We start from the raw sequence: 26,418 nt of genomic DNA on the forward strand, positions 1-26,418 counted from the left end.
TACCCGAAACTACCCCTTCTCTCTTTAAATATACAGTTTGTTCAGCCATTTTTGTTGTTGTTTTGTATTTCATTTTTGTTTCGTCATGTACCATAGTTCATACCAAGATTCCTTAAGATATTCAATTATAGGTTTGGTAGATTGAGAATAAATATTTTTTGTACGTATTTGCAGTTGCATATATATTAACATTTTATACCCTTGTTTCTCTTAAAATTTATTCAATTTGTGACTATTTTTTACTACTCAGCAGGTATCAGACGCCGTATTATTTCTTAGGGGATTGGTTGAATTATATTAAAAATTTGCATGAAATATTTGTTACCGAAGAACCAAAATTCAATTTAAATCATTCGAATTTATTCTTTCACCTCGTTTTTGTAGCTTTCGTCTGCATTATATATATATTTCTTTGCAATTTGGTGAAAGGAATCCTGTTAGAAAATGTACTATCTGAATTCTAAATCCGATTTAGAACGTTGTGAGATAAAAATGGTGTTACAAGGTTTTCTACTCGAAACGATACATTTTCCAGCGTACTTATTTCGCATTAGATTGAATAGATGGGGACGAAAAAAAAAGTAGGGATAATATTTCCATTTTTTGTTCAGATTTAAACTGCAGCGAGAAATTCTTCTGTGTTAAAACTAACGAGATAATATAAATTTCTATGGTGGTGGAAAAAAAGAAGAATCACGATAATCACCTGTTCGCCACGTTAAAAAGGAAAATTTAAACCCGCGAGCTTTATAATAGAAAAAACAAGTTCTAGAAAGCAAAGAAGTGTTGCTATATTTAGTTCTTTTTACTTAGATTTGTTTCATTATTTTTCAAGGAACGTTGGCTATAATAGATGCGCTGCAGTGCCACTGACATTTTAACTAAAATACTCATTTACACTGCACAGGAAAGTAAATCGAAAAATACTGTTTATTTAATTATAGAGTAGTTAATCTGCAATTAATAAAATTTGCTTTAAGTTTAACATAAGTTTATTAGACATTCAGACAAAAAAAAATATTTGCCTTCAACAATCATTTTGTTTATAATAATTTATCTCATACTTTAAGCAAAATTTTCAAACAGGTATTTTTGCTGAAAATATTTAACGAAAGAATTGCCGTCTTTATGAGTGATCTATTTTTAGTCAAGGTCACCGTTTATCAGAACATTACATCAGTCAGACGTTTATATTTGTGCTGGGAAGGAAAGAAAAATAGGTGTTGCGTTGACGCAACGTCAGCAGGAAAAGGGTAGTCAATCTCCTTTTTCACTCATTCCTTTCGTTGTTCTGGTTCATGTTCTGGTTGTTTAAAACTGCCTAGAACGAGATATCTTGCATTAGATAAAGATTCGAATTCGAAGATTTTTTGATGAAGAAATAGATGATGATAATGTTAATAATGACCAGAATGAAACTGATATTGTTAATGTTCCCCCAGAAATTGCAGAAGCTAGTGACGAAAAAGAAAGGAATGGCAATGCTTTAAATTATTACAACGATATTTTACCAAATGATACTGCTGGGGAAGTTGAAATTCACGTAAAAAGTAAGTTTCAGCCTTCTAAAAGCAGTTATAGTCATACTAAAATGTTTAAAAAGCAGAAGACCGAAATCTTGAAGTGGATAAAAAAGGAACTGTTAGTTATGTCTCAGGAAGAACATGAAGAAAGAGATATAAGAGAAATTATAAAAGACAAAACACAAGGTAAAAACTAGTGCAGAGATTTTCGATTTTCATTTTGGTTTAGACATTTACTCTCTTCTTGTTGAACAGACAAATATATACGCTCAGCGAAAAAAAAAAAAAAAAAAAGGCCCAGAATTTATTGCATCTGAAGCCTATATGAGAAGATTTATTAGAATATTATTGCTTACAGGATATCATTCTTTACCTTAAGAAAAAAATGTATTGGTCTTTTGATAAGGACATTTCTGTTCCTGTTGTACGAGAATTGATATCACGTTTGTAGTACAGGAATATGAAGCAGAAATTGCATTTGACAATAGTCAAATTGACAGTACTGATAAATTATATGAGGTGAGACCGTATCTAAACTTACTAAATATCACCACTTTTTACTACTGAAAATATAAAGTCTCTTTTAGATTCCAGGCGCGAGAATGCATTATTCCTTTTGCAAACACCTATTGAGAGTGTAGAATTAGCCAGAAATAGATCAGCAACAGGAAGACCTAGTAAATTGAGCATTCAGAAACCATTGCATGGAGATGGTAGACATTTTATCGTAAAGTCCGTTGATAACAATAGACTTTGTTGTAAAGAGTACCATAGCCAGACTGTTTATAGATGCAAAGTATATAATGTAGCTTTACATCATAATTGTAATCTAGCTTTCCATGCTTCAATCTTTCAAATGAAATAATCTGTATTTGTAAAAGAAATACAATGTATATTTTAATATTAAATTAATTACAAGTAAAGTGATTTGTAGATTTATAAAACGTTATACAGCTAAAAAGTAACCCTGCGCTCCACTCAAAAGAAACATCACACGAGTACAATCCTGCTCACTAAACATCCGTAGTCTTATTCCGCTGACGTTGCGCGAACGCAACACTCGCTTTTTACACAGGTAAGAGCATTTTTTAAAATTTTGAATGTAAATTTACGTTATAAATGTTTAATTTAATATTTATTATTATTTTCATGAGAATAGAAACATTCCTTGTAGTTTTGGCGGTTAATGGGTTAAATACAGATGCTTCACAAAATATTCATTCATGTTCAGAAGAGAATAAAAAGAGGACTACATCATTTCATTGCTGTATAGAACTTTCTCCCTTTCGAATGTTTTTAGCAGATTTCTCTGCCAGTTCATGTTGATAGTTTAAAGAAAAAACAATTGCAGAAAAATTACGCTGTACGATGAAACGTTTGGGAACTTAAACCTAGATATGAAAGTAAGACTTTATCCTCTGCAAAATTTTGTGACAACTCTATTCGTAAAAAACGTCTAGATGTGATAAATGGAAAAGAAGCTTCAGAAGAATGTTACATAGTGATACGGGATCTTAGAATTTAAAACTTGCAACAAAATAGAATCCTACCCCGCACACTAAATATACCTAGACTCTTTTAAGCTTTTCAAATCGGGCTGATAAATCAGGAAACGGTTCGGAATATAATTAGTGATACTGATTAGGAATATAATTTTCGGAATTAGTGATTTTATTTCTCAAAGGCTTGTGTGCATTAATAGATCACATTCTGGAGTTTCGAGAGAATAAATGGACGCGAGATTGTATTGGAAGTTAACATACTTTTTCTCTATTCATTGACACTTACTAAAGTTTTAATTTTCTTATTGAAAAATTTGCAGATATATATGTAATTCTCATTGTAGATCAGTTAATCAACAATTATTCTAAACTGACATATATTATTTCTTACTTTATCGTTTTATTTATTTTCCATTTACGTCAAAGGATAGGGAAGATAAAAACGCAGATATCCTGACGCGGATATTTTTACTTCTGCATATTATGTTACGAAAAAAGGTTTTCCTGATTATTTTTATTGAGATTAATCAGTTGAAATTTTCGTAGTTTAAAAACCGTACTACTTTTTCCACTTGTTAAATTGAAGCTAATAACAGAGGTTGTTCGCCCACGTTTGAGACGATTTTGCTTTGCTATAAAGCAAAATCGTCTGCTAGGAAAATTTCTGGTAACTGTATTTTTAAAAGTCTAAATTATCGTCTGCTTCTTGGTAATTTTATTTCTGTGCAAAATGGCGGTTTTAGAAAAACAATGGACGGAAGGCTATGTTTGTGCTCTTTCTGAAAAACTTATTGTCTTTAGTTTTTGACAAATGCTGTGAAAGTCATGATTTTTCGGTATCTAATACAACGATAAATAGTATTATCAATAAGAAAAGAAACAAGCGTCAACGTTTGGCTTCAAGGAGAAAAATTTTTCCAACTACTTATTCAAGGAAAAAACAGAATGTTTCGAATGTTGCAAAGGTAAGAAATTTAATGTTAAAAGAAAATTTGCGAAGCCGAAGGACAGCTGCGTAATCGTTAAAATGCTCATTGCAAACTGTAAACAAAGTGAGTAATGCTGATTTGAACCTCAAAAAGGTGAAAAAACGTATAGGGTATCGTCTTTCTCCGACAATATATCGCCAAAATCTGAACGCGCTGCAGAATACTCTATGAGAAACAATCATTCGGACAGACATGGAAAAAGATTGTCACAATATATGAATCTTAGATATATTTAAATAATCGTAATAAAAGAGATCCATTTATTGCCATCAAAGAGAAGAAGCAATTCTTAGAAATTTTTTCAAAGAATCTAAAGAAAGTATTTTAAAGAGATTTATGATTGTCACTTGCTTTTGTTATAACGACAAATAAAAATTAAAGAGAACGCAGAAAACTGTTAAAGGCAACTCCACATATTATCAGGAACATATTTTATACCCAAACTGCAAATATGAATAACTTCTGTTTATCCACAGTACCATCAAGCAGCAGAACAGCAGCAAAGTCAAAACAAGCAATCGCATGTCAAAATTCACTGTTAATTTCCTGGAAAAAATGGAACAAAAATCGTGTATCACAGCTATAGCCTTTACTCATATCCCTACTAAACCTCCTGATGTATCATCCAACGGATGTTTTGAGCTTTCGAACTTTTAAAAAGCGAATTGTCCAAACGTCGACCTCCTTGGACTTTGGAAAGCTCTTGAAGAAGAATGGGACAAAGTACCTCTTTCGATACTAAAAAAAGGCTTTATTGTCCTTGAAATTGCGGTGTACACAGTTAGTGAAAAATAAGGATTATCAAACGCAACATTTCAAACACAAATATTTTAGACAAAATATTTCTGTAAATACAATGAAAATTGCCTACAAAATGTGAGCACAACCTCTCTAAAACTTCACTTGACCTCAAATCGGCTGTTTTGCTAGGATTTATAATCCAGGTAATTCGATCTCTTAAGTTCAAAGGGGGCAATTTGCCCTCAATTTCATTTGGGGATTTTGCGTTGAAAACTATAAACGACGAATCACTTTTCGAATTGTTGCCACCAAATATTTTCGCCCTGTATTATATTTAAAGGAATTCAATAATGAAGAATCTGCATAAATGTTTGTATGTTTCTCGCATTGTGATAAAGCAACGGTACTTAGATCCATCAAATTTTGAATAACGTATTCTTCCATATGGACATGTGGAATTTGAATTTGAAATTTGTTATTATCGAATTCATATTTTGTAAAACTTCAACGAATGTTTGATTCGAAATCTAAAGTGAGAAATGGCAACACTATACGAAACAAGAAAAACATTTTTATCTCCATCGCGCGAGACTCTGTATCGGAAATTCTAAAGATAGGCCCATTTAAAAATTATTTTGCGATATTGATGATGAACTGATTTTTATGGCTTGAGTACATAGAACATGATATTTAATAAATAAAGATAACACGCAAAACGTTAATAAAACGCCTCTATGGACGTAATTTAAAATCTGAAGCGTTTCAGATTTTTTTTTTTATTTATTACAATCAACAATTTGAAATCAAATAGAAGAGTAATGCGTGAAATGCAAATGAAATATTTATTTTTTTTATTAATCATTTCTACTTCTACATTTCTTACGTTGTAAGTTTTTCTAATAAGTTTTATTTTGTCAGTTTTAAATTCGTATTATATTGAAATTTATTAGGAATTTTTAAGCTTTGCTACTATGCAGGCATCTATATTTATTTTTCATTTCAAAGCTTTTGTTGCTCTTTTATTACATATTTTAAAAACTTAGTCCTCTGTTTTTTATTTTTTACTTTTTATATCAAATTTTATTTAATTTCTTTTATTTTTGCCGTATTTTGGAATACTTTTGTTTTACATGTTTTTGGATTCGGTCTACTTATATTGGAAAAGTTTTATTAGATTAATTAAGCATTTTGCTTGTTTATGTTTTATGCTATTGCTTTAAACCCAACCTGTAGGGTTTCAAAATTTCCATACAGTTTTATTATTTCCAATTTTGGTCTAAACGACTTGCAAATAGTTTTATATTCAAGCATAGAATTATTATTTTCGCATGTTATGGTTAAGACTCGATCTACTCAATATATATATATATATATATATATATATATATATATATATATATATATTAAATTGGTCTATTAAAAATATGTTTAAAATTTATCTATTACTTCTCAATTTTTTAACATGTTTCACAATTTTTCATTGTTTTTGATAATATGCCTTTGCATTTTTCCCACTGCTTACTTCGACCTGTAAGGTTGGACTGATAAACAAATTGCTTTAACTGTTTTTCGAAGATTATTCTTAAATTTTTTAATTTGCGTTTTGTTGGTTCAGAAATTTGTATGTACTCTTTTATTAATTTTCTTCTTTCGTTGTACCAACCCCTTGATCAGGATGCAGCAAATGATGTAAATTTCACTTCCATTTATGATTTCAGCATATTTTGCTCTCCCCTCCCCGTATTTCTCTCATTTTGTTTCTGTTTTTTATTTTTTGCATGTGGTTTGTTCGGAATTTAATATGGGATAAAATTTAAACGTGTTTTTAATAATATTTTTTTTTTTTTTTTGCCTTACACCAACACTTGCTGCTGATACCAGCGTGCAAATCGATTAAATTTTGAACTATTTTTACTTCCTTGTACGAAGTAAAAAGAAAGTATTGTAATCGCGAAAAATTTCAGGTATCATATTTCAACGAAATGTTGACCCCTATTGAATGCAATTTAACGATGATTTTGCGTGACATATGTACGTAACGATAGAATAAAGGACTCTTTTCCCCCAAAAAAAATATAAAACTGATTTAAAATGAATTCTGAAGAGAACGTTTCGTGACGTCTGTGCGTACGTACGTATCTTGCATAACTGACAAGCTAGTAGCCTCAGAACGTCGAAATTTTGTACGTAGGACTTCTATAGCGTGTAGATGTGCACCTCGTATTTTGGTTGTAGTCAGCCGCACTAAAGGTATATAAATATATGTATATCCACTCTGTTGCTCGACTCAGTGAGCTCAATTTCGTTATTCTTATATGTTTGTAAATTGTGCATTTTTTGTTTTAAAACTGATTGCATTATGTATCATAGCTCATTTTAAAATTATTAGCAATACTATTGTTGAACTAAATTTTATGATTTAAGAGCAAATAACATAATTAATATATAAAGGTAACACACAAAACGTTAAGAAAAACCACTCTTTTGGGCGTAATGTAAAATCTGAAAGCTTTCAGGTTTTATTATTTAATTTTTTTTTTCAATTGTTTTTTGGAAACATAACATTATTTATTTATGTTGAGAGAAATGGTCTTGTGTGTAATATAATTAATGTGCCAAGTGATGATAGAAGTTGATGATAGAAGTGTGTGGTCTAAAAAATATGGAATTAAGAGTAACTTACCCCCAAAGGATGACACTTCAATTAACGTGAATTATGAGAAATTTATTATATCAGTCCTACTATTTCGAATCAGTCCTACTATTTCGAGTCCTAATCTTTCGTGCACAAAATGCGTAAAGTTCCAATCTACTAAATCTCAAATCATCTTCGTTGCACAAAGTCACATGATAACAAATTTGTATTTTTATAGCGAAGGACGTTGGACTTGAAATATTATTTCAATATATTTTTGTGGAAACACAAGGCTAATTAGCATCGAGCCGCTACACGTGCACGTCTTAAGTCGTAAAACATCATTCATTTACCGCAGAAGTCAGCATCTAGGTCTTTGACAAAATGCATTCTCTTGAAACTATATGGAGATGGTCATCAGAAAAGGCATGAAAAAGAACAAGTTGCAGACACGCATCATCCGCGGTGAGGACGGACAGAAGCCCGCCCTACACCTTCGGAGTCTAGCAGCACAAGAGACCGAAAACCGGTTGTCGCGGTCAATCTCTCTCTGTCATTGAGCGGTTGCAGTGAACATACTTGATGTTGAATAAATGTGGAGGCTTGCCTGCACATTGTGTATGAGATTTCTCAAGCGAGTTACCATGTTCGCATTACTTCGTGAGTGCCGCTGGATTAACCTGCTTCTATGTTATATGCCGTCAGTCTAACACAACTTATATCATCGTCATAGTCCTAATATCTTCCGAAGAGTTGTCATCTGAAATCCATATGGTTAACACCACGGCCCGATGTCAATTTAAGCAACGTGGGGTCATAGTATATTAACTACACATACCATAGATATTTAATAATTTTAGTACATGTATTATTTTAGAAAATATGATTCCCAATTTGTTATGTCCAAAAGGTCTTTAAAAGGTGAATCATAGGCATAACACGTCTTGTTGAAACTTTCATATGCTTATGAATTTATTGCAGTAGTATTTAATATATTATAACAATAGTATACCTATCCTTCGATTTACACGGTATTCGTTTTTCACAATTTCGTTTTTATACGGTTTAAAACTTAACGGATTTCAAAAACTACATTTGGCCGTATATACGCCAATACATATATCTGAAGTCATTTTTGAATCTCATTCCTTCGGTAACATTGGTAGCAATAAAAAAGAATGGGGATTCCACATGTTTTGTAAAAAGGGGAATCCCCGTAGCATGTAAATGTATTCCATAACAGTAAAGCTATTTGTTTCATGTGAACTAGTGCAGTATCAGTATTTTTACAGCAAAGCTTACATCATTTTTATCTATATATTTGAATATTTACTAGTAAATTTTTAACGTTTATATTTTTTGTGGCATTTTTAAAATTTATGTAATTTTTTTAGGTTTTATAACGCCAAAAGATTTGGAGAAAAAAAAAAAAGAAAAAAAAAAAAGAAAAGTTATTTCTTCGGGAAAAAATTTTAAATGTTAGATCGTCAACATAATAGAGAAAGAGCAACAGATATTGCTAAATTTTATTCTATAAATGAAGCCACAATAAGGAAAATTTTAAAAATTAAGACTCTATTTTAAGTGTAGCAGCTGGAACTTCCAGCAGTCAGAGCACAATTTCATATGTAAGACATGACACAATGGAAAATATGGGAAAAGCATCAGTGATATGGATATAAGATAAAAATCAAAAATGGATTCCAATTGATACTAATGCTGTTACAAATAAGGCTTTAAAGATTTATAAAGCACTTAAAGATCAGTCACCGTCGACTTCGTCAGATGGGAAAAGGAATCTTTTTCCACAAGTCATGGTTGGTTTGAGAGATTTAAACAAAAGCATTCTTGAGATAATCTAGAATTGAAAGGAAAAATTGCATCTGCTGATTCGGATGCAGCACTACAATGTACAGCAACATTTGCTAAAATAATTGCCGGCAACTCCTACACTTCTGATCGGTTACAGCCGAAAACATCGCAGACGAAAACGTCGTGCTACAAAACATCGTGGGAGAAAACATCGCACTCCTAAAACATCGTGGTACAAAACATCGTCGTCGAAAATAAAGCAGTTCGAAAACTTCGCAGTTTAAAAACATCGTCGTCGAAAATATCGTGGTAAAAAACAAAGTATCTACAAATACTCCCATGATGATAACATCGCAGACATGCTTTTTTAAGGCTTTAATAACTAAATGGATATACTCATAATGATTTGTGAGCGCAAGATTGAAAGAAGGATAATTTTTACTTTCATATTTTTTATTAACTAATGAATTTTTGCTGAGAAAATAAGAAGGAAACTCAAGCATAGAAAATTAATGCAACTTGCAGCACTCAATTTTAAAGCAACATAGTTAACTAACAAAGGCCATTAAAAAATGATTTTTACTTCCTTGTACGAAGTAAAAAGGAAGTATTGTAATCGCGAAAAGTTTCAGGCAGCATATTTCAACGAAAATATCCATTTTCACAGCTATCGAATGCAATTTAACGATCTTTTTGCGTGATATCTGTACTTAAGGACAGAATAAAATACTCTTTTCCTTCAAAAAAATTATAAAACTGCTTTAAAATTAATTCTGAAGAGAATTTTTCGTGGCGTCTGTACAAACGCATGTGCGTACGTACGTATCTCGCATAACTCAAAAACGAGTAGCCTCAGAACGTTGAAATTTTGTATATAGGACTACTATAACATGTAGATGTGCACCTCGTATTTTGGTTGCAATCGGCCGCACCAAACGTATATAAATATATTTATATATATATCCACTCTGTTGGCCGGTTCAGTGATCTCAGTTTCTTTACTCTTATATGTCGGTAAATTGTACATTTTTTGCTTTAAAAATGATTATGTTGTTTTTATCTTCCGGTTAAGGCATTTATGCCTTTAGTAAATCTGTGTGCAATATTTTTAGAATTATCAGCAATTTTAAAGTTGTTTAATTGCCGCTAAGCCTTTTTTAATGGCGGCCATTGATGTTTACATTTGAAACAGGAGACTAGTGCATTTGTTGCCAATCTAGAGAAACTTAGCTTCGCAACAACAAAGATAACGCCTCCATTTATTATTTAAATCATGCTTAATCCCTTCTGGAATTTTTTCGAGGAAATAAGCTTTTAAGATTTACTTCGTAATTTTTAATAGAGATATTTTGAGTTTTTATGTATTTTTGCCTTCTCGCGAAGTTAGAACTGAATTAATTAAATGAGAAATACTCACTCGTCTGTGAAAAACTGTTTCTTTTTTGTTTTGTTTGCTTAATTTCTTTTATACATCATTCTAGCTTTATTATAGTATTTGAAAAGAACACGTGGCAACGATTAGATAATTCTATTCTTTAAATGATATAAATTTTGTGCATTATGAGTTATAATATGAACAAAAATATATAAGTTAACTGTTATATAATTATTGGATTATATAACAGTTAACTTAGTTTCCGTTATAAAATTATTATATAAGTTAACTGTTATATAATTATTAATACTGTTAAGTGAATCTAGCGCCAGGGTGTCGCGATGGTAAACAAATATTAGAGTGAATTTTAATGAATGCATTTATTCTATTGTGGTTTATGCGCTGTCGGCGAAGTAGATTTAATTCAATCCAATAAGTTTAAATGAAATGCAAGAAAAAATGCGTATAATTTAATATTCCAATTTAATATTACAATACAAGGAAGTCATGTGGTGTACACATCAGATTTTTTATAAAGTTTGTACAGGTGATTTTTCATGAAAAGTATAATCTGTAAGTTGCATTTAATTGTCTATGCTTAAGTTTCCTTTTTACGTTTTCAGCAAAATTTATTAGTCAATAAAGAACTGTGAAAGTAAAAATTATCCTTCTTTACATCTTGCGCTCACAAATCATTATGAAAATATCCATTTACAATTATTAAAACTTGAAAAAAGCATGTCTGCGATGTTATCGTCACGCGATGATTTGTAGATACTTTATTTTTACCACGATATTTTCGACGACGATGTTTTTAAACTGCGAAGCTTTTGAACCGCTTTATTTTCGACGACGATGGTTTAGGACTGCGATGTTTTCTCTTTGCGATGTTTTCTCCCACGATGTTTTGTAGCACGACGTTTTCTTCTTGCGTTGTTTTCTCCGCGACGTTTTCGTCCGCGATGTTTTTGCCGCGATGTTATCGGCGGACACCCTTCTGATCAGATCTTCAATATTGACGATTCCGGGTAGCTCTGGGAAAAAGTACCTGAAAGATCCTATTTAGCTGAAGCTTGCAAATCAGATAGAGCTTATAATGTAGCGAAAAGTCTTATAACAATCCTTTTCTGTTGCAAAATTTTAGGTGATTATATAATGAAACAATTGGTTATTAATCAAACAAAAACACCACGATCATTTAAAGGAATAAACATAAATAACCTTCCCGCTTATCGGATGGCTAATAATGAAGCATGGGTCACGAAGCATGGGTCACGAAGCATGAGTCACTGCCATAGCTTTCAATGAATACTTTCTTAACATGTTTGTCCCAGATGTCAAAAATTATTCAAGTAAGAAAGGATTGCTTTTTAAGGCTCTTCTATTAATTGATAATGCTCCTGGTCATCTTCAAGATTTAGTATTCTTTGGTATCTTTACCAAAGAATACAACTTCCTTATTACAGGTCAACACCAAGGAATAATTTCAACTTTTAAGGCAATGTATATCAAACAAACCTTCAGTTATTAAATGATGAATCTTATACTCGTATGGATGCTTGGATGAAATTTACAGTCTTAGATTGTTTTAAGCATGTCGGACTGTCATAGTCGGATTAAACAGTCAACGCTCAACTCATGCTGGAAAGCAATATGGCCGGATGCTGCTAAAGATAAGAAAGATAGATTACCATTAGAACATTAATATTCTTATATCACTAAATTGGCCAAGGTAAAGGAGGAGAAGGATTTGAGGATTTAATTAAGGCACGTATTGAAGAAGTAATGGCTGATGAGAACTAAATGAGGAACAGTTAGTTAATATGAAACAAATAAACATAATGAGGACAATGATTCTGATGAAGAACAATCTCAATCAGATGCATTCACAGCGAGAGTCATCAGCGTAGGACTTAAATTGGGAAGAAAATTAGGTAATCACTTTTTACAATATGGCACAAATGTTGAACGAGCTTTCCGATTCCAAAGGGAGCTAAGTGCTTAAATCAATACGAGGAGGTTTACAAAGATTTAAGGAAAAGACCAAGGCAATTGTTAATTAACGGATTACACTACAAAGCCTTATCGATCTGAGATCTTCCTTAATTCGTCAACCATTGAAGCAGAAGCTTATCAAGAACGCTCAAGTGATGAAAGTGACATCATACCAATCAAGAAGGAAAGACTAATAGTTCATGAAAGTGATGACGGTAACTAAAAAAAATTAAAAATGATATTATATTTTCCTAATGTAAAATAAATTAAATATGTACTTGTATTACCTACGTATATTTGTTAGTTTACGAACGAAGTATAACTTTATTTAATTTAAGATGCCTTACATTTGTTTAATGTAAATAAATAACTAAGTTATGAACATTTTGTGTGTTTTTCGTTTTACATAGTTTACATAGCAAAATCCAAAATTTCGATTTACACTGTTTTGTGCGGAATCTCTCTTTCGTGTAAATCGACAGATATATATAGAGAGAGAGAGAGCGGTAGAGTATAGTCTCTTTTCGAGTTAATCTCAGAAATAGCAAAGAGATCACTTCAAAAATTTTGTCCTTTTTTAATTTGATCTGTGTAATCTATTACAAAGTATAGATTAATTACCACTATATAGAATTCACACAAATGTACCTAAATAAATTTATAGCATCCAGAACTGGCTGTCGATTACGATATACTTAAATACCCTTAATACATGGCCTCATATGTGGACAATTTTTACTAATATTAAATTTTGATAAATGTAAAGGAAATATACAATAAAGGCAGAATTTATTTACAATAAATTCATCAGAGCAATTTACAATACATCAGAGCAAACACCAATCGGTTTTGTTTAGTGAAATAATAAAATTTTAAAAATAAATGAGAAATGCAAATTTCGAATTCTGAAATTTCAACAGAATAAGATTTCTGATAGAAGGATGTTTCATATGTCTTCATGACTTACGCAGCCGCAATAAAAATAAAAGTAATTATCTTTAATAAATTACCAACAAAATTTCCCTTGAGAAGTAAGATCTTCTATTTCTGTTTTCGGTTAGTCTAATTTCACATTTATAATAATGCTTTTGCTAAACTATAATTTTGGGAGCTTTTCAACGTATAAAACTTTGTAAATAAAATTTTAAGCTATTATTTAAAATTCATTTGTATTTTGAGCTTTGTGTATCTAAATTAATATAAGGAGGAAAATATTAATGGAATAAACGTTAGCATAAGACCGTAAACATCAGAAATAAATTTTGTTTAAAAAGAAAATTATATATTCATTGTTTTATATGCTTTCAGGCTAAATTGCTACTTGTGTAAAGTATCTACCGATAGTAAAGATGTAACAGTTTGACCCATAGAACACTTCAGTGCAATTTAAAGTCGAACTTTTTTTTTGGTCTTAATTTTTTTCCCTTGATTCTTACGTCTAGGATTATTTAATACTTTTTGGTTTTAAGTAAAGCTTTTTTTTTAATAATAGTAATAATAACATTTCTTGTAGTGTTAGAATTTCTGAGTTAAAATCTTAGATCTTTAGCTTTACCTTAGCGCTGAACTGTGGTCTTGGTGAAGAAAAGGGGTGTCATTGCTTAAGCATATCGGGAGGAGTCATCCTTATTTCCATCAACCGCTTTCCGAAACTGATCATTTTTGGAGCTAACCAAGCCATTTTAGTACTCCCTTAACTAACGCCTGATCATTGTTATGAACGAATTGTAAATCCACTTATGTCGAATAAGAGGATTGCATTAGTGTTCATTAATTTCCAACGAATCAGAAAAGCAATTGTGGTTCGAAAATTTTCGCAAGGGAATTTCTTTCTAGGATGTAGACACATTAGGTATTTCTTTGGAGTAGAAGAGATGAAAAATGTGCAATACCTTCGCCGGGACTCGAAACACGGACCTCTCGAATACACGCCGAGGGTGCCGACCACTACATCATGAAGGCATGCTAAGAAGGCGGGAGAAATACCTTAGAAATTAAAAAAAAAATTGCGTAAAACGTTTTCGTTGTTGTAGCTATAGAAAATGCTTTTTCTAATAAGTATGGGATAATCTTGCGAATGCTTAGAAAACTACCGATGCTGAAATATTTTGCACTTATACCTTTCTTTTAATTTATGACATTAAAAGGGATGTGAATTTGAGTGTATCGAGTAGTTTTTCTAACAGTTGCTTTAAAGTTTTAATCTATATGACGGTTCTTTTAGAAGTTTTAACAAACATTGCTTGAAATTTTTTTATACTTTAGTATTGGTATTGCTGTGACTTATCTCCCTTGTTTAATATTAACATCAGATAAAGACGGCAAATTTTCATGGTAGCGAGAAGAATTGCGCTACCATGCGTCAGAATTGCGTCTGCAGCTATCAAGGACTTAAAGCGCCTTATTGGTGAGAAAACTACTTAGTCTATCTTCACGCAATTTGAATAATCCCCTAGCAAACGGATCCTTGAGTCTTCTACCTTTCGTCCGACGCAAGCAATCCTCTTAAGAAAACTTTCAGCTCACCAAGCTTTTTGAGAAGAAAAATTGCTATATGGAATTGAACTTTGTGAAATTGAATATATGAATTTGAATGAATTTGAATTTATAGTAAGTTCAGTGTGTTTGATATAAAACTTCAGTTACAGTTCGCAAATACATGCTCGAAATTATGAAATTGTGAACATGATAAGATGCTCTGCAGAGCTTCGTTGTCAAACCAAAGTAAGCATATTATGTTTCCTTGGCTTCATCCTTCAAAAGAACTAAATTTTGAATACAAATACAGTTTTATTTTTTGAATTAAACACTACATAAACAAATGTATACACACATACTTATGCACATTAAACCTGAACGATTGCGAAAAGAAAACTAAATCTGTAACGAAAACGGTAAACACACTATTAGCTATAAACCGCTACGACTGATTATTTTTTAGCAGTACAAATGAATTGCCAAATAACAGTCAGTGGCTATAAATACTAATAACTAAACATTTTTTCTTTAAATTCTTGTTCGTATATGGATGGAAATGAAATAGAAATCAGTACTTAAAACTCTTTCGCATCGAGAGACTACCAAATCTGTTTTCAACAAACATCGAAAACGCCCGTGTTTACGAATTTGTCTTGGAATAGTTTTCCTTTCCCCTTTTTGCGGTTTCACCCATTCATCCGTTGTGTGCAGTTTCACCTTAGGGCCGGATTGCACCTGCGAACGTCAATAGCTTTCCGCATTTTTCCTTTATTTGCTTCAAAAGAATGATTGACATGTCTTTTAACAACTCGCGAAACCAATGAGCCATACACTAACGTGTAGGGGAAAGAACTAGGTAGAAAATAAACGAGGCGTTGGGGCGGTTTGCCGTTGCCTGAATGAACGGGCGCTACGGGCGATTTCGATGCCAAAGAGTTAAATACATGCAGGAAATATCTTATAGATTTATAGATTCAGAAATGATAAGCAAGAAGAATTTAATTCAAATGTGACAGTGAAATCCAAAAATTTCCAAAATAAACCACAATGTGAATATTTCACTCATGACCCACAGGCAAATCGAAAACTACTTCAAGGCAATATGGCTTTCTCTGTTAAAATACCCGCCAGGTCCAAAGAAACATTGTCTACAAGATTCAATGAAGAATATGCGTTGTTTGTGTATTCTTTTTTTATAGTTTGTATTTTTATTTACTCATTTGTTTATTTTGATTATAAGACAATAATACAAAAATATTTTCCTATATATTGTAGAAATGGTAAATATATGAAAATCAAGTAATCACTTACAAAGAAGCAAATATTTTAATATCTCCAAATAATTCATTGTGTTAGGCCATAATGCGCTCAATGGACTGTTCTTGCTTAGCTGAAAGAGCAATTATCGTATCGTAAAGCTATGAAAGAAAAAAAAGTGTTGTCTGTTCTCTTATTAATCAGGTTTGAAACCTTCCAGATTAATTCAGTTCCTTGAACTCAAGATTAATTCGGTTCTTTGATCATTAGACTCAACGACACAATATTTGATAGATTTTAGAGATTCAGAATCAAATGGTCGTATAAGCTCAAGTTCCATCTAATATTTCCTGTATATTCAGTTTTAGTCGATTAAATGTGACAAAAACATTTATCATATTTGATCAGTAATCAATAACGCGAATAAGCAAACATACAAACAGACATTCTTCTTTATATATATAAATTTTTGTAAAACTTACAACTCTTTGATAAACAAACTCTACGATTTGAAAGCGAGCAGTAGCAAAACTTTTCTAAATAAAGCATTTTTATATTCAACGCCCGAGGCTGTTGAAAACAAAGGAAAAGAAAAGATATTCCAAGAATTTCCTTCTAAGAAATCATTCAGAAATTCAATAAATACACTTAGAAAGTATTCAAAAAGTGTATGATTTATAGACTTTTATTTATGAATTCATTTCTAAACTTCGTACATACATTGTGTGAATGCGCTTTATTATGCTAAAATTAAAACAAAACATCTGTACTTACTGTTATGAATTTTTGCATATAGATAGATGATTTTAGTGCAATTTATCCGTGATACTGTTATATTTTTCTGCATATTGTAACATTAAATATGTAGAAAATCAAGCAATCCCCGAAAAGTAAGAATACAGGGGCAGATCCATTTAACATTGAGTAAATCGGCATCTCGCTAATTTGGTGAGATATCGCCAAGCTGGCAACAGTTTTGGTGACTAACTTTTGTCTACAATTTTGGCGATAAACCGCCAAGCATAGGCGACCATTTGGCGACATTTGGGTTCAGTCCCTGTATCACCGTAATAGGTATTATAATTGAATAAATGTAATTTATTGCTATGCTAGGTGAAACCGCAGTTTGACCCTCATATTACCTTTCAGGAATTTCGAGAAACAGGAAGAACTAGAAATATCTCGGTGACCGGGTGAAAACTATATAAGGCCGGAGAGAGCATCTGGTTTCAGTTTTTACTGTTAGCTGTCAGCTCAGCGTGAATTTCGAGTACTATCTCCGGTGTTTAACGTTCATATTAATTTAGAGTATAACTACTGATTGCACTCTGTGGTATTGTGAAGTGTTGTAAGACTATCGCTGTGGGAAAGTTCAAGATTTCTGAAGTGTCTCTTTAGATGAAATAATCCTTATCAATCTATCATCGGAGCTGAGTGAATTCAATCTACTACTAGCCCGTGCGCACGCAACAATACTTATGCTTTTCCATAAATAGTCTAGACTAGCGGAAGCACCCGATGCCAGTTAAGTTAGATTGAGAGTAATGTGTCTAATAACAGAGAGGAGGATACCGCTGTAATCCTTCTCTAATGATGATGCAAAGAATATGATTCATAGTCATACATTTTTCTGTCTGATACGATATGCAACCCACATAAAAGTTTTCGATAAAAACATAAACTAATTCTTTCTCATTATATCAGCAACAATGGAACGCAGTTTTTAATGCTTTTCGTCTATCTAATCAAATGGTCGTAAAAGCTCAAGTGCCATCCAATATTTCACCTATGTTCAATTTTAGTCGATTAAATGTGGCAAAAGATTTATCATAATTGATCAGAAATCAGTGACGCGAACAAACAAAAAAACATACAAACAGATAGTCTTCTGTATATGTATAGATTTTGTAAAAATTACAGTTTTTTGATTAATAAACTCTGCGATTTGAAAGCGAGCAGTATCAACACGTTTCGAAACAAAGCATTTTTATATCCAACACGGAGACTGTTGCAATCGGAAAAACGACGGCAAAAATTATCGTTTTTCCGTCCGAGTTTTTAATTAATATCTTTGATATTAGCTACTTTTTGTTTGGAAACAATTGAACGTCGACCTTTCCCAGGATTCAGAAAAGAATTGTAGAAAGTTTGGTGACGATAGCTATAGCAGTAACTAAGTTATTCGAAACAACCAAGCACACTTTATATATATACACTCATGTCCATAAATTAAGGATAATTCGGAGTCACGCGGAAATCGAACTCTAAAATAAATATATCACCTGTAAAATCACTACACACATCTTCAAGAATCATATGCAAATTTCAGGAAGTAACCAGATGGCACCGATGGTACGTTACAATGACGAGAGTGTAAGAGAGTGATATATAAGGAATACAGGCAAAGAAGTAAAATCGTTCGCAGGCGCTTTATAAGCATTTCAGTGCAATAACCGAATAGTTATGACACAAAGGACGCATTTGGATGATTTTTTACGTGGTAGAATTATCGGCCGTCTGGAATGTGGGCGTACCCAACTGGAAGTATCAGATGAACTTGGATTTGCCCAGAGTGTTATCTCCAGGCTTTGGAAACGATTCCAAGATGATGGTAATGTGAGTAGACGTTACAGCACAGGTCGCCCCAGAGTTACAACGCCGAATGAGGACCGGTATTTGGCAGTTACTGCCAAAAGAAACAGGCGGAGCATAGACTCAGACCTGTCTCGTCAGCCACTGGTTCGACAATTTCAAGGCAGACCGTGTACAGAGGCTTAGGGCAGATTGGTCTATATGCTCGTAGACCTGTCAGATTCGTTCCACTTACTACAACTCACTGTCGCCTGCGGTTAGCCTGAGCATGCATTGTGGACACCGCAACAGTGGGCTTGTGTGATGTTTTCCGACGAGTCCAGGTTTAGCTTGCTGTCTGATTCTCGCCGAACTTTCATACGGAGAGTTCCAGGTACCCGTTACCACCAAGAAAACATCATTGAAAGACACCGTTACGGTGGTGCAGGAGTGCTCGTTTGGGGTGGAATTATTATGGGTTCCAAAACTGACCTGCATGTTCAAATTGGAACCATGACAAGCCAAATCTATCGGGACGTCATTCTGGAACAACATGTACGTTTGTTTCTGGGCGCCATGGGCGCACAATTTGTGTTTATAGATGACAACGCCCGTCCTCACCGTGCAAACATCGTAAGCGAATGCCTTCAGTCGGAGGATATCACCCGTAGGGACTGACCAGCATTCTCACCGGACTTGAATCCAGTAGAGCACGTGTGGGATATGCTTGGCCGACGAGTTGCAGCCCGTCAACCTCCTCCTACATGTCTACCGGAGCTTCGGACAGCATTGCTTTTTGAGTGGTGTAATATCCCCCAAGATCAGATCGATAATTTGATACTCAGCATGCGTAGGCGTCGTACGGACTGTATTGCATCGTCTGGGAGATATACAATGTATTAGCAATCATGCCAACCATGTAATTTTTTTTTCCCCTAAATAGTTTTTTTTTTTTTTTTTTTTTTTGTAATTTGCTCCAGGGAGAAAAAATCGCTATTTTTTTTAATAATATCAAACATATAGTATCTTTTTTTGCTCTTTACCTTTTGTTTAATAAATAGGCTTTACAAATAAGACAAATTTGTTTTGCTTCTAACTCTTCCTTTGCCTGATTTTGCATTATCCTTAATTTATGGACATGAGTGTATATATAGAGAGAGAAATAACTTCCACATCTATATAATATTTTCAAGAAATATTTAAAATTTTCAGTTTGAAACAATACACTAGAGTTACATCTTACATAAAAGATTTTATTGATTTTAATTAAAAGAACAGTTGTCGGCAATTTGGATTATTTCCCATTCATCGGACATTCTATATTTTAAACTGCTGAGCTTAAATTATGTCTTAAAATCAAATGTCAAAAATCTTAAATATTAATATAATTAATTTTATTTTTAAATGATTTTGTTTGTTGCAGAGCTTGGCGATTTCGAGATTTTAATTTCCTGAAACGTTTCTTTTCAATCGCGGTAGGGATATTTAAATATTCCGATCTCCTTCTTTAACAACCCTTGTTTGAACCCTTGAACTTTACGTAACAACCCTTGTTTAACTCATATGTATTTAAAAAGAAATCCGACAGAATATATTTACTGATGATTAACAGCAAAGTTAGAAAGTCTCCTTTTCTCTTCATAATTTGTAGGAACAAGGAATCGCCGACATCCTGTTCCATGATATATTACATTGTCTGCTACCATCTTGTGAAATTCAAGGATGGAAATCTCAGAAGGATTACAATTTCGTAATAACTTTTGGTCACGAATCTATGCTGTAAGAACCCTTCGAGAACATAGAGCTAGAGAATTTTACCCTAGCAACTAATACATAACACAGAAGATTATCCCTTTCCGTATGTCATTAAGGAAGAAAAGAAAGTACCGCTCCCATAGCGTGTGTCTACAGAAACGATATTTCCTATCTGGTGGCTGCAGAATAATGACAAGAAACTTCTTTATCTGGCATTTTTTGTATAGAGCCTCATTATGCGTATGTCAACGGGCCTGTTCTTTTTCCACCAGCATGAGCTTGGTGCACTTTTTCATTCTTTATAAACTATTCCTTAAGTAAGCACTTCAGTATTATGGAAGGCAGTATTTGCTTGAATAAATTTCTCCTTCATGTATGATCCTAAATCTGTGCTGTTTGCTTAGATTTCTAGGGTTAGTTAAAAGTAAAAAAAGAATTATTTAATTCGACTGTTAGTCTTGACTATTCTAATTACGTACCTCAACAAATTCACAATTTTATGAAAATTCGTTTCTTATATTCTGCCGTCTTGAATTCTACCCTGTTTTTAGATAAAATGTTAATTTATAAATACTGTATTTTTATAAACAATATTGGTTGATCTTTACAATATGGTAACTGGTAGTTTGGCGACATTTTGGAGGCGATAAAGGTTACTACCTGGGACTTTGGTAATAATGTGAGCAGTACTCAGTTCCGATTACGCATTATTTTGTGTGGGGAAAATGAGAGATCATGGGATATGTCATGTGATATTAATGGACGAATTACGGTTCTTTAATCGGAAAAGGGGGGAATTTGGACAAGTATCTGTGGATGTATATTATTTTGTATTAAGCTTCATTGTGTGTTGTGTGAAGTAGGGTTGAATAATTTTGGGATTGTATGGCGCTGTCTAAAGTGAATTGTAGATGTGATAAAGAGAATTTTTTTTTATGAAATTCTATCAAATTCGGAAAACAAATCGTTCAGTAATTTTATTGAATTCATAATAAAAGTGTATCCACCATGTAAGGAAGATTCGGAAGAAGATTAGGTTAGTTAGACTTTGTTAAGAATGTGAGTAGTATTCAGTTCTGATTACGCATTATTTTGTGTGAGGGACATGAGAGATCATGGGATATGTTATGTGATATTAATGGACGAATTACTGTTCTTTAATCGGGAAAAAATCTGGCAATTTTATATTTGGCTTTATTCTGTGTTGTGTGAAATAGTGTTTGTGAATTTTTGGATCCCATGGCCGTAACTAAAGTGAATTCGAAATGGGTATTTAGTGGTATTGAAAAGGATAGTAATAAATGTTTTTTAAGGTTGTGCCAGAGAGAAATAAAGATGTTTTATTATGTTATTTATTTTACCTGGTATCTTGCTTTGAAAGATAAGTATGATTTTAAAGATTGTGAAACAGAAGTAAGAAAAGTGTATCCGCCACGTAATCAAGATTCTGAAGAAGATTAGGTAAGTTAGTATTTTTAATTATTTGAGGATATTATTTTTATGCATTGTTGTAAATGTAAGGTGGAAAGAAATTTGGTATTATTGGGAAAATTGTTATTAGCAATGATTTAGTTTAAAGTAATTAGGATTGTAAGGTAATTTTTATTAATTTAATGTATGTGCTCATTTATATTTTAAGTAGTGTTTTTGAATTTAATTATATTTTAATGAAATGATAGTTATTTTGTGAATTTTATGTTTGTAGGAATTTGGTATACGTTTAAGTTGAAATAAACGTGCATGGAAATAATTTAAATATTTGATATTAAGTATTTGTAATGCTTGAGGTATGAATTCGTTGGTGACGTGTATAATGTAATAGATGATTTAGAGGTAAAAGTTTTTGGATATTCTATTTATTTTATATGTGGAAATGTTCATATTTGTAAAGGGTAAATACTTTTTCGCGATCATGTAATTTCATACATGTTCTTTTTACCGGGTTTAAAGATTGAGAAAATTGTCATGTATTTTCGTGAAATTTTTTTAATTTATGAGAAAAACGCAGTGTACATGGATATAGTGAAGGTGTGCGCAATGCCATTTTTGTGCAATTCTGGGATGTTTTCTTAAGTAAAAATAAGTCGACGTGTACATGGTTTAGTGATATTTTAATGAAATGATAGTTATTTTGTGAATTTTATGCTTGTAGGAATTTGGTATACGTTTAAGTTGAAATAAACGTGCATGGAAATAATTTAAATATTTGATATTAAGTATTTGTAATGCTTGCGGTATGAATTCGTTGGTGACGTGTATAATGTAATAGATGATTTAGAGGTAAAAGTTTTTGGATATTTTATTTATTTTATATGTAGAAATGTTCATATTTGTAAAGGGTAAATACTTTTTCGCGATCAGGTAATTTCATATATGTTCTTTTTACCGGGTTTAAAGATTGAGAAAATTGTCATGTATTTTCGTGAAATTTTTGTAATTTATGAGAAAAAAGCAGTGTACATGGATATAGTGAAGAGTGTGCGCAATGCCATTTTTGTGCAATTCTGGGATGTTTTTTTAAGTAAAAATAAGTCGGCGTGTACATGGTTTATGTGTATGTGTTATTTTGAAAAATGCGTAAGGAGAATGGTATTGTGCAGTTTTTCCTAATTTTACAGTGAATATTTGTCATGATTAAGCAGTTTTGTTTGATAAAATTTCTAGCATAAGTGTAATTCGGCTAGTAGATTGTTGGAAGAAGTGTTCAGGAGATAAAAAGAAAAGAAACACGTCTTTACTTCGTGAAGACAAAATGGCGGCGGGGAAAAAAAATAGAGGGTTGCTGTAGGAGAGTTGGTCGCCAAATTTTCGCCAAAAAATCGCCAAGTTACCATAATGTAAAGATCAACCACAATATTTTGTGTTTTCGAGAATTAACTATTATTTTAATGCTGCTTTTTGGCATAACGGTAGGAGATCTGGCTACCACAGTTGGATCCAATTCCGAATCCCACAGGAGATGGGTATGAGACTTCAGGATAAGCCTCAGTGTATTCTCAATCAAAAATGGGACGAAACTGGGTGAAGTCTTACTGCCAATTATGCGTTGCCCAAGACCTTCACTAGCGACAGACGCAGACGTTTCCGTCTTTGAATGAAGAATTTGTGGATTTGATCTAGGATTCTGGTCATTCGATGAATTCGTAGATCTGATTTGACTTAGATCAAGGAATCTGATCATTCGATGAATTTGAAAATTTGATCTAGGACTCTGATCGTTCGATGAATTCATAGGTCTGATTTGACTGCGTTTATATCAGGAAGATTGATCATAACAGTAAGTTAGTTAATCACAAGAACCCATTTTAAGTAATAATGAATGCATGATACATCTAAACGTTCAGAGTTTTGTAGTTCTAAACACACCAGAAAGGGAGGTAGAGCATCCAAAGAGGAAAATGCAAAATTTTCGCATAGTGATTTTGAATAATTGAGATCACTATATTTTATTCAGTTGTCTCATCTGTATTTTAAACTTTTGAAGCAAATAATAACATAAGAATTCCTTTTGCCTAGAGATAACTCATTACAAATTATTCTTCTCATTTTATTTTAGATTTCAATTTTAGCAACGAACATCACATTTCCTTTATATTGAAACTTAATTTCATCAGGTAATAATAAAGATCATTCCTAGATTTATTTATTCTACAATTGTGTCAATGATGTTTAGATAGATAAAAAGTTTTGTAAGTAGTTTTGTGAAAAAAATATAGTTTGCCATTCATTTCTGTCCTTGCACGTTTAGTCCAGAATTGTAAGAGAAAGAAGATATTTCATTACATAACTTATATTATGTTTTTTACCCTAATACATTCAACTGTAAGACTTACACCTGTTTATTTAATTGATTTTCCTATGATCTCCAATTTTGAATTCAGTTTCTCATAAAAAAGATATATGCATATATATATATATATATATAACATATATGTTACCGTGAAAGACCGAAATTGTAAAATGTAGACTTTCACCGGAGAATGTCAAAATTCACCAAATACGCCGATGAAAGATCGAATATTACATTACATTCTTGTACATTCGTACCCTCACCTGTTACAATCACAGATATGCTCTGTTTTAGGTCGAAAAGCGAGGAGTAGACAAAGAGGCGACTGCCTGTTTCCCGATAAATCCTTTTTTCTGGTTGGAGTCAGTTAGCTTTGTCAGTCTTATGCAAGATTTGAAAGTGCAAGCAAAGTTTTCTTAATTTTTTTCCGATACCCTAATTTATACTGAATGGATACTGCAGTGAATCGTCATCTTTTCCTGGAAAAGTTAAATGTATTAATTGCTGGTAAACGAGGAGCCAATTGTTTTTATTTTTCTCAAGAAAAGTACTCTACAATACTTTCTGAAGTGGTTTCTGCTAAAACTAAGTGCAACACACATTTGGATTACAAACAATTAAAACGTTTTGACGTTTTAAAAATTAATTATGAAGAGAAGTTAATTGTACCATTAAAACCAGGAGAAACAAATATACAGAATTATGTTACCAATGAGGAATTGTTCATTATACTATATGAAACTCAAACCAGAACAGGCCACGGAGGAAGAATGCTTAAAGAGTTGTAAATTAAATACAAAAATATTACATATGAAGTTGTAATGTTGTATTTAAATTTATGCAAACAGTGTCAAATGAAACACAGTGCACCTAAGAAAGATATTGTTGTGAAACCAATAATCAATTCTGAGTTAAACTCAAGATGTCAAGTTGTTCTGATAGATCTGCAGTCAAACAGAGATGGCGAATATAAGTTCATAATGGTATATCAAGATCATTTAATTTTGTCCAACTACGACCTTTGAAACCTAAGAGAGAGCTGAAGAAGTAGCGTTTCGTGTTCTTGCAATATTTTCAATATTTGGTGCTCCAACAATATTGCAATCAGATAATGGTAGAGAATTCAGTAATCAAATCATATCCGAAATATGCGCTATGTGGAAAGATCTTAAGATCGTTCATGGAAAACCTCTTCACAATCAAACACAAGGCTCAGTTCAAAGGGCCAATCAGGATATACAGAATATGCTAACTGCATGGATGAACGATAACGATGCAAATAAATGGACAGAAGGTTTACCCTTTGTTTAATTTGCCAAGAACACTACATACCACGAAGGAATACGCCAAAGTCCTTATAAAGCCATGTTTGGCGTTAAAGCAAAAAGAGGCATAACATCGCTTTTTTTGAACAAATCGCAAATATCAAAACCGAAGAACAACTCCAAGGAAGTGCCAATACTTTTGAAACCGAAGAACAGCTTGAAAAAAAAAAAAAAAACTGTTAATACTTCTGAAAAACATTTGAGCGGCGGTCATAACGAAAACCATATTCCAAAGAAAAATATTGAAGAGGACTTGCAATCTACCATGTCTTCACATCAAGTTTTGACTGAAAAACACGAGTTAATTTCTATAAAAAGAACGGCTGCGAAAGAGAATCTTAAACTGCAAGCAACAAAAATGTCACGTACCTCACAAAAGCAATTTCCTCCTGCTCAAATTGGCGATACTATACGAATACAAGTACCTGATGTCGATCGTGGTCATACAGATAACTGAAATGTGTTAGCGATTGTTGTTCGACTAGAAGACTCCGACTTCTATAAACTTGCAAACGAAACTGGTACCCTCAAGCAGCTTTACACAAGTAATCAGTTCGCAATTTGTAAAGAAAAGTTACTTTTCATAGATAAAATTTATTTTCAAAAAATGTCGCTGAGAGAAGCAGCTGCAGCTAATTCGAGAAGCGGTGGGCAAGGCTATACACGCTGT

This window comes from Stegodyphus dumicola, chromosome 3 (genome assembly GCF_044657685.1).
Source record: "Stegodyphus dumicola isolate Sdum_Otavi_A_Nest chromosome 3, ASM4465768v1".
In the NCBI taxonomy this organism is placed as follows: domain Eukaryota; kingdom Metazoa; phylum Arthropoda; class Arachnida; order Araneae; family Eresidae; genus Stegodyphus; species Stegodyphus dumicola.